Source organism: Amblyomma mixtum, chromosome 5 (genome assembly GCF_055824585.1).
Source record: "Amblyomma mixtum isolate Tamu chromosome 5, ASM5582458v1, whole genome shotgun sequence".
In the NCBI taxonomy this organism is placed as follows: Eukaryota; Metazoa; Arthropoda; class Arachnida; order Ixodida; family Ixodidae; genus Amblyomma; species Amblyomma mixtum.
This window is the reverse complement of record NC_143016.1, coordinates 27,839,896-27,850,304: the sequence shown is the minus strand read 5'-3', so window position 1 is coordinate 27,850,304 and position 10,409 is coordinate 27,839,896. Positions and strand designations below refer to the sequence as shown.

General features: G+C 41.7%; 1 long non-coding RNA gene across 1 annotated transcript in view; it reads right to left on the bottom strand.

Annotated features, from left to right (window-relative positions):
* Nucleotides 1-10,215: 10,215 nt before the first annotated feature.
* Nucleotides 10,216-10,409, bottom strand: part of LOC149341605 (uncharacterized) — a 72,739-nt gene continuing 72,545 nt past the window's right edge. Inside the window, exon 3 of the long non-coding RNA XR_016282643.1 lies at nt 10,216-10,409. This exon is cut by the window's right edge and continues 149 nt beyond it. This is a non-coding gene — a long non-coding RNA (uncharacterized LOC149341605).

Below are 10,409 nucleotides of genomic sequence, written 5' to 3'. Positions count from 1 at the left end.
ACGTCCTGAGTTACCGCAGGTGTGACGTAGAACGTCATCGAACGAATAGGGTGGAAGCTGCGTGAGAACCCTCTTATGCTTCCTATGGCGTCAAGGCTGCCAGAACCGAGGCTCTCGCTAAGTAATTAAGCAAACAAGGGAAGGGGATGCCCCCTGGATGCACCCTGTGCCCCTTGGTTTCTGTGGCTGTTGGCTTCTGTCATATTTATAACGAGCCCCTCATCCCCTTCCCTTGTTTGTTTAATATATATATATATATATATATATATATATATATATATATATATATATATATATATATATATATATATATAGCTAAGTATACGCTTCGTTAAAGGAAATATATTTATTCGACTCAACGTTTCCATCGGAAGAAGATCGGTCTTCCGATCGAAACGTCGAGTCGAATAAATATGTTTCCTTTAACGTATTGTATACTTCGCTCTATATTCTTGTAAGCAGTCAAGTACTTCATGCTTTCCCAACCTATATATATATATATATATATATATATATATATATATATATATATATATATATATATATATATATATATATATATATATATATATATATATATATATATATATATGCACTGTACATCCCTTAGGTGACTGAGGATCCTGAGCATACAATTGGGACATGTGGCCGTTTAGCGTCTTAAAATATAGGGTGCTCGAGACGGCTGCTTTGCGAGAAGTTCGAAAAGTAGCTTGTGACACATGACTTCGGAACGGCTTCTTTCACTCCTGCATTCTTTGCGAAGCACGGGGCTTACCGCGAGAGAAGACAACTGTTCTGTATCGCCTGTGCATAGACTCAGTCTACACGCTGGCATGTTTACATAAGGTACACTAGACCGCTTTGTCTTTGGGTTTCAACTCTACCGCCATGAGTGATGTTTAACATCACCCATAGCGGCAACACCACGCACTTCCTGTAGTGTGCTCATGCTTTCGCGATAAGTGTAAAAATTCTCTGCACAGCCTAAAGAAGTAGAATGTGCCACTGCAGAATGTCTTTCGCATTGAGTTCCTTGGGTGTTCACGAAATGAGAGGCTCACGTTAACCGATAATTTTTGAAGTTTTCTGAAAAAGCTGCCTTTCTGGGACAGTAACAGTAGGCAAGCAGATTCGTTTGGAAAAGAGACACATGCGTAGAAATTATCGGCTTAATGTAAAGCTAAGGCTGTCTGTACCCTAACATAAAAAATACATTTAAAACAAACGAGGAGCGCACTTTTAACTTGGACAAAATAGTTTGTCGAAAACGATCTCACTAAATCTTATGTACGTCTTATTTAGACCAACGCAAAGAAATGAAGAAAAAAGCGCGGCCATATTATGAAGCTACTCCTACTCACCCATTTCAACATCATCTTGCAGTTCCTAAGGAGACAGAGAGAGAGAGAGGGAAACTTTAATTAATAAAGGATGGGTCATTCCATGACAAAGGCACCAGAGTTTGGGCTCGACTGCCCCCATTTCTTCCAGAAAATTTATTCCTCTTTGTCGCACTGTCGAAAGCAATTTTTCTCAGTACCTTAAGAAAAAAAAAATTCCTGTCATGTGTCCGTCCTTTGAATTTTCGACACAAGTGCAACTCAGTAAAACATTTACAAAAATTAGGTATTTTATTTCTGCGCCCAAATTTTTTTTTGAGCAGTGAAGAAGCATTTCATTTTGGTATTAGCCAAGAATAAAGGAAAGTTTTCTATATTCTTTAGTTCTTTACTTTAGCCCAAAAGGTACTATTTTTCCAGTTTTATTTTTCAGGGAACATACGCGACATTCGTGAGCAATATGAAATGAATCATCAGCTGTCTGAGACGTGTACAGCACATTTTTGCAAATTCAAAACTTTTTTTCATTATCGTATTGTCTTTTATTCAAATTAAAACATTCTAAAGAAGTAGCACCTTCCTCAACGAATTTTTTTATTCTGCGCACAAAAGTCGCATACGTCTTTTTGGACTCAGGTAAAGATAGGAAAATGTATGAAACATGTTATGCTGGCAGTTTATTCTTGACTCTCAATAGAGTTAATTGCTTCTGCATTGCTCCGGAAAAATTCTTGGCGTAGAAGTAAAAGAACTAATTTTTTTAATGAGGCCTAGTTTTGCCCTCGTCTGCAATATTAAAAGGGCTGTCACATGACCGGAAATTTTTTTCCCAGAATTATTCAGGGAAATTAGTTTTGGTAAAGACCCTTAAATTATCTGAAAGAAGTCAAGGGGAGTTGAGCGCGAAGTCTGATGAGTTCAGCGTGGAATGACCCATGTACTGCCTGCTGACAAACTGCAAGGGACCCGGGCAACACGCTCTGAATGAAATACCGACCTTCTCGTCAAAAAGCTATTAAAGAGTGGCGTGGTTGTTCATGTATGCTGCTCCACAAAGCGAAAAGCGCTCGCTGTCTTCACCGTGTGCCTTCGGCGTGATTTGAGTACGGCAATGAGTGGCAGATGGGGCAACTCTTGCGGACCACGCTCTACAATTCAGTGTGCTAGCGTTTGACAGACTCACTGCCCCACTCAGTCTTTCTATGCTTGCAACAGTGCCACTGAATGTGCCACCGCAAAGAAATCATAATTTCAGAACACATCGCGATGCTGTAATCAAATATCGTAGTTTTCACCAGCTCTTTCAACGCATTTCGGAACGCACGGCTTCAAGTACAGCGTCGGCTAGCGCAAGCAAAAGGCCGCTGGTCGTCTTTTTTGTTTGAACAAGCCGCCAAGCAAACAGGCTTCGCAACCTAATGATCGGACTGCGTCCGAGCTTCAATTGATCAGGACGTTCCTTGGTTCTCGCGCACCCAAATAAAGAGTGTAATACAGAGAACAGTGAAGTGAAGGAATCTTGAAAGTTGCTTAAAACAGCGCGCCTTAACGGGCTAGCATTAAATGGAGCTAGGTTTTGAGCTGAATAAACATGCGATGTTTGTTCGAGCAGCATTCTTCGGCGTTTTAAAAGGCCATTCCAAGTTTCGTTTGTCCAAATCCTTTTGAAAAAAGCGTTCAGCTCAGCTTCTATATCTCTCGAGCCCAAAAGCGGAGCGGCAAAGTTTGAACCGTATGAAATAGATGCAAGAGGCACTCCGCGCAACAGGAAAGAATTCGGGAACAAGTAATCACTTCGCTCTGAGTAACGCTGAAGTGAGAGAAGCACATTCTTTTGAGACCCGGCTATGGAAAGTTTGTTCATTACATTAGAGAACAGAATCTAAGACGCCGCAGCTACGAAACGAGTTTTAGAGTCGTGAAAATACAGTTCTCGGCTTCTTTCAGGACCCGTGTTGCTATGTTGTGAGTATTGTCTACGTAGTACCTTTTGTCTCCTCTTCAGGAACTTTCAGTAAGGTGGGAGTAAGCAAAACGAAAGCAGGCGAATTCAAATGCTTTCCAATAGGCGTTAGAGCACGTTTAGGCACTTAATGTCATTCGAAATGTCACCGGAGAGGAGAGGGAACTCCTTTTTTTCCTCTACGCTTCGTAAATGTCGCGAGTTTCGGCATGCAGGAAATATCTCCGCACAGAGGCAAAAGTTCGAAACGCAGCTAAAGATATTTCAATGATGTTTTCGGGCCCTAAATTATTATCTCCTGAACAGTTAAACAAAATCGGAGTGTCACAAATTTCCAAGCTAACCGCTGCCATCCGACAGCCGAAGAGGATCAAGGTGCGGTTTACGCTTGTCGCATTGAGTAGTAGGCAATTATAATTTTTAATCGGGTAAATTCGTAAGGAGTGTATGTTTCATTGCATCGGCTACGGCCAAGAAAATTAGGGGGTGCTCTTAAGAATAAAAAAAAGAGAGAGCGCATTTTTTTGTATACAGCAGCTAACAGAAACAACGTTAGACACACACAGGTAACGAAAGGAATTCACAGTTAAAAGAGAAAGGTGAAAAAAAAACAAGGAGAATAAGCATGTAAGCTGGGCAGTCCATGCCCGAAAAGAGCCTTGCCGAGAGAAATGGGAGATGCGCTTGATTTCGGTGAAGGGGAGGGATTTTGTAATAAAAAAAATTTGTAATAAAAGAATCCATAATCGCAAATACCTTCACGCAGCGCAGAAAGCAGTTACTAAATAAATTGTAGCTTAATATGATGATAAACATTGGTTGCTATTGTGTAAAAATTCAGATTTTCTCATTCCACTAAACTCACGCGCAAATTTTGGTGCGCTAAAAAAATTAAAATTCAAAAAATTGAAATATCACATCTTTTCGCTCGCTATTGCTTTATTTATTGCCTGTATATGCTGTTCGCAGTTCTAGAATAATAAATATTGCGGAAATATTTTGATCTGACATTTCTTCGGTAGCCCTTTAGCCCTTTATATTTAAGTTTGTTTGCTTTCTATCATGCTCAGTTTCTAGCTATAATATGTCAGAACAAATCTGAATGCCCTAATTCGAATTTTTTCAGTTACCCATAAACTCGGATGTATGTGTGTCCCAACAAACGCATTCACATTCAAGTATTCACCACACGTGACTGCAATACAGCTCTGATATTAAGTTCTATGGTAAATGACTGAAATATTGATGCAACAAAACAATAATTTATGCTGCCTTATTCGCAAAGTATCTAACACACTTATTCCATCATGTACCAGCTTTAAAAGAGACACAAAATATTTAAACTCCTTGCTTGTACTTAAAATAATATCATTTATTCGTTACCGACATGAATGGTTAACTCGCTTTCTTGGGAAAGTACATGAACAGTTATTTATTTCTGACGACATTTCCCAGTATTACAGCAAGACACCGCAAATCAAGCACGCAGAAACCGCACAGGATACGGCAGTTCTCAGCGCTAATGTTCCAGGCGATGAGTGGTTGCTTCACATGTTTTCTATTAATTTGTATTGTTCCTTCGTGGACGCTAACTGAACACTCGCCGTATAGTATAAGGTTTGGTTTGGTTTATTGGGGCTTAACGTCCCAAAGCGACTGAGGCTATGAGAGACGCCGTAGTGAAGGGCTGCGGAAATTTCGACCACCTGGGGTTCTTTAACGTGCACTGACATCGCACAGCGCACGGGCCTCTAGAATTTCGCCTTCAAGAAATTCAGCCGCCGCGTCCGGGATCGAACCCGCGTCTTTCGGGTCAGCAGCCGAGCGCCGTAACCACTGAGCCACCGCGGCGGGGATATAGTATAAGGGCCATGCACACTAGAACAACCTTTAGCTAAACCTCCCACTGAGATCGCTGTCTCGTTTTCAAACGCATTTAAAGTGCATATGTGAATGCACTACGCAAAATAAAACCTTAAATGACCATACTTCTGCCATAACGCCTGAGTCGTTTATTTCCCTTGCCGGTATGTTCACCCCAAGGAGCTCTAAGCAGAAGCTTGTCACATCTAAAAATTTCCGTTTAAGGTTTATTCATTCTACTTAATGCAATCAAGTTTTACGTCCTTGTGGATTCATCTTAATTAAGAAAACCATTGGCTCATCCGTGTGCCAATGTGTTTATTATGGCGTAGGTTACGGCTTCCGTGGGCGCGGTCTTCTCATAAAACTGTCTGGAGCCTTAGTGGTCTGCTTCACATTACATCAAGCCATGCACGAAAACCCCGAGGGACGCCCGCCGCATGTTTCGTGTAAAACAAGAAGCACATAGCTTTGTTGTGGTTAAAGGTCTTTATTTCCTTAGAAAAAAAAAAAAAGTGCGGCACTTCCTTGCTAATTACATACTGCCTTTCTAAGTGAGCTTTGAAGAAGTCGGTACTAAGTCGGCTGTTCCGTATATGCACACAATGCGATCATTTTGCTGCAAGTGCAAAAAAAGCGATAAACTGCGTAGTGTAAACTGCAAACGACACTTCCTTTTTGAAAAGAATTAACCCCTCGCCTCACTCCAGAGCACTGGGCGCTTTAATCTCTTTTCAGACGCCATCTTCAAAATCCAGAAGAATCTGCTTTCTAAAATTGTTTTTGTCGCCATGAGCAGTCGCAGCATGCATCCCATTAAGCTCTCGCTAACTTACTGATGCGGAAAGGGCCATGGAAACGACTTCTTTCGTGTAAGATTTAAAAAAAAAAGCGCTAAAAAAAGACGGAAACGTTTGAGCGCGTGATAGTAATATCAGACCAAAAAAGACTGAATGAAACGCGTAGATAGCGCAGGATTGAAAGACGCATTCATTCCTATTTCCTATTTCCTATTGAGCATTCCTATTTTCCTCAAATACAATTTTTGAACCATAAACGCATTACAAATACAGTAAACATCTTCTACATGGTTATCATGCATTTGCAACTATTATTCTAATTTTGTTCTTTTGTTTCCCTTTCGTACTGTTCTTTGTTAGACTATGATATACGCTAATACTCACTTCTGTTCAATTGTGTTATTAGAAACTTGCAGTTTGTACGCAACGTACGCAAGTTATGGCTTAGTTTCTTTTCATGTGTACATTGATGCCTATGTACCGTCATTCCTGCTCAAAACTTTTGAACTGCACTTTAGTTATATTGCTGCATTGTACTGTGTATTTCTCGTATTCATTGTGTTGTAATTGAAAAGCGTGAACATGTTATCCTATTGCAACCGCGTACATGCTTAAATTTAGAAAATGTGTGTCTGCTGCTTCAGGCTGTAAATGATGTGAGGGGGCTAAGGCCTCGTCAGGCTTCAAAGCCTTTAGCCTTACGCCACCCGCAGGGATTCATCTGTATTGTTTCCTGCAAATAAAAAGCCAGTTCAATTCAAAAATAAATAAAAAAAGCCTCGAAACTTAAGCACAGGGCGTGAAAGTGAGTTCTAGTATCTCTTTCTTTGCATAACACATCACGCGCAACAGCCGATGCTGCAATGCCTAGTCGAAGCTAAAAAAGGCTTCTGTGAACTGGATCACAGGAACTAAATAGTGACTACCCAGATACCTGGAATATCCGTGTCTCGCTGGCATGACGTTCCATTGCTTCTTAGCTTCGAGAACTAATCAGGAAGACGGCCTTTACGGCCTTGTGAGTGCGACACTGGGAGACCATAGATGAGCGCTGAATCATGCTTGTCTAGAAACAGCACTGACTTAGAGAGCAGGACTTTATAAAGAAGCCCGTGCCTAATCGTAGCTTCCCATTCTGCTAAGCAAACTTTCATGCTTTTAGGGTCGCCTTTATAGCAGCGTCTGTTTTTTTTTTTCTAGCACACGTATCATTTTGCGTATCTTTACTGCTCTAAATAAGTTCGAATTGAAATACGGTACCTGACAAAATCAGACTCTTCACAACACAGAACAAAATGACCAAGGGTTGAGGTGAAGCCTCAATCCCCTAGCCAACGTTTGAACAAGAGGACTTCTCATAGTTTGTTTTGTGTTATAGGCATTTAAGTAAGCTTGAATAATTAAGCCTTTGATTGGCCTGTTCATTTTTAGTATACATTTGGCGAAAGCTTGCTTATTTAAGATGAAATATAGTCTCTCTTTCATGACCTAATTATTCTTGCTACCATGTTTTCTTTTCTTCTTGTCTAATTATCGCCTTGCGCTTCCATATTCATGGTCTCGGTGTCCCATCAAGACAGAGAGAGGTAGAGAAAGAAAGAGATAGAAAAAGAGTGACAGAAAAAAAAAAAGGCAGGAGTCCTAACCAAATTACGATCTCATTTGCTACCCTACACCGGGGAAATGGAACCCGAGAAAGTTTGACTTGTGTGGTGGTTCCGTCAATATCCGAAGAAAACCTTTCCGCCCATAATAGCCGCCAGACACTCAGACACAGGAGAAAAAGAGTAAAGAAATGGAATACAGCGCTCGGAGTACCGACGCAGCTTGCGTTCGCAGCCGTGCACATTTCGAACAGCAGCGTGTTGCCGAACGTGGGAAGCATGCTGCTTCTCAAACGAGGCGTAAAGACCCAGAAGCAAGGGAGCAAGAATGGCAACCCGAGAAGCGTAATGTAAGGGGGGTGCGGGCAAAGTGCCCTCTTTTTGGGAACGGGTTTGCCGCACCTCAGGTTGAGATTTGTTTGCCCGAGGGAGGGACTGAAGCCTGTCATCAGAGCCGTCTTCAAGATAGCCCGAAACGTTCTCTCTGGATAGCATTTCATTTCTGGTTTGCTGGTTTTGATTTGCTAGTACCGCTTCAGGAGCTTTGTTGCACGCTTTCTGCAGTCGTTGCTTTTTGTCCAAAGCACAGTTCTTCCGACACGTAAGAGAACTTGAGTTGAATCTCGTTACCTCACCTGAATCTCAGGGCTCGTACTCTTAATACATGACGTCTGTACCAAAGGAGTCAGGCTCATTTTATTTTATACGGTATTTGACTCCCGAAGCAAAAACAAAAAATTGTAGATGGCCTCGATGCCAATTTTTCACCTCGGGGTAGCGTTGACTCGGTTATATCTAGTGTAAGTGCGAGAAGAAGGTATAGAAAGATAAAGTATATATATATATATATATATATATATATATATATATATATATATATATATATATATATATATATATATATATATATATATATATATATATATATAAATTGTAAGAAAGAGAGTTGGAGTTTGATGCCCCAGCAGCTAGCGCCGACGAAGGCGAGGAAGAAGATAGGCGAAGCCGACGAAGTTCAGGTTTTGCGCTTGCGAACGCTGGCCTGCTGAGCGGCACCGCTGTGACAAGGACTGTGGCCGTCCACGCTAACTGTGCGAGTTTCCACATTACACTTGGTGGAGGTGCGGGGTATCGATCCCCGTACCTCTCGCACCGATCTGTCTACCGATCACTCCGACTGGGACCGCGTTCTACCTTTCGTTACATACGCTTACAACTCTGCAACGCAAGCCACTACTGGTTTTTCCCCGTATTTTCTTCTCTACGGACGCGAGCCTTCCTCCATCATGGACACCATACTCCCTTACCGCCCCGATTCGTCCGACTTTACAACCGTCTCTCAAGCCGCTGCACATGCCGAAGAATGCCGTCAACTCGCCCGTTCCTTTACTTTTCACGATCAGCACCGTCAGAAAAGCGCCCGCGCCGCTTCTTCCGGTCTGCCGCCGTCATATCTTCCTGAATCCTTGGTTTGGCTGTGGGTGCCCTCCTCCAGCTTCGGACAGTCTACAAAACTGCTGAGAAAATACCAGGGCCCCTATCGCGTTATTCAGCAGACATCCCCAGTTAATTATCTGGTCGAGCCTATCACGCCTTCGTCTGATCATCGCCGCCGCGGTCGTGAAATTGTGCACTTAGACCGCCTGAAGCCCTACTACGACCCAGCCATCGTCTCGTGCCCTTAGGCCGCCAGGATGGCGCCTCTTCCCCCCGGGGGTATTGTAAGAAAGAGAGTTGGAGTTTGATGCCCCAGTAGCTAGCGCCGACGAAGGCGAGGAAGAAGATAGGCGAAGCCGACGAAGTTCAGGTTTTGCGCTTGCGAACGCTGGCCTGCTGAGCGGCACCGCTGGGACAAGGACTGTGGCCGTCCACGCTAACTGTGCGAGTTTCCACAGTACACTATATATATATATATATATATATATATATATATATATATATATATATATATATATATATATATATATATATATACATTATTACTTTATTTTTCTGTAAGTATACTTTTTCAAGTAGTTCGAACTTGCAGGAACATCTCTGCCTTCCCTTTTCCTCTTTATCTCTTTGTCTCTCTCTGTCAACTGCAGGACAAGAGATATTGCATGACATGAATGCTGCAGCTACCATCAAAAGGAAACACGATGCCTGAACCGGCCCAGGCGAGCATGCCTTACCATAACTTTTTGTGCTGGCTGTTATACGCAGTAACGCTAGCATGGCGTTAAATTTTTAATATTCGATTGATTCTCTCTGTTTTTATCTTCTAGATTAGTAATTAATAATATCTTTATAAGAAAACATAGCGCTCGTATAAGAAATGAAACTATTGGTCTTGCAAGTACTTCATTTGCATATTACAATAAAGTAATCTTCTCAAATTGCATAAACCCGATATCTGCGAGACCCGGGCTTCTGGGCTGAGAGTCCATAACTCATGTGAGAAAGTCAGAAATTTGAATTCAGCATACTTCAAATTTAGAAGAAGCAGAAAAGTAGTGCATATGAAAATAACTCTGCATCACATCGAGATTTCGCTAAAGCAACAACTGAAATGTTAATGCAGCAATACAAGCATATATTCGAAAGGACAGTTATTTAGACGTCCGCTTCGATCGGATGGTTTTGCAACGGCAGTCGTTTACTAAAACCAATCATTTGGAACCCGAGGCTTGCCCTCAATCGATGAATGTATAGTGCACAAGTAAAATGCAGTCTTTCTAATTACCATTTTAGCGCGCTTTCCACTCGACTGTGTTCTGAATCTAATATTTAAAAAATGTCTTTATTTCATGACAATTCCAGAAGAAATTTTTTCATTCCGCAGACGCTCAGAAGC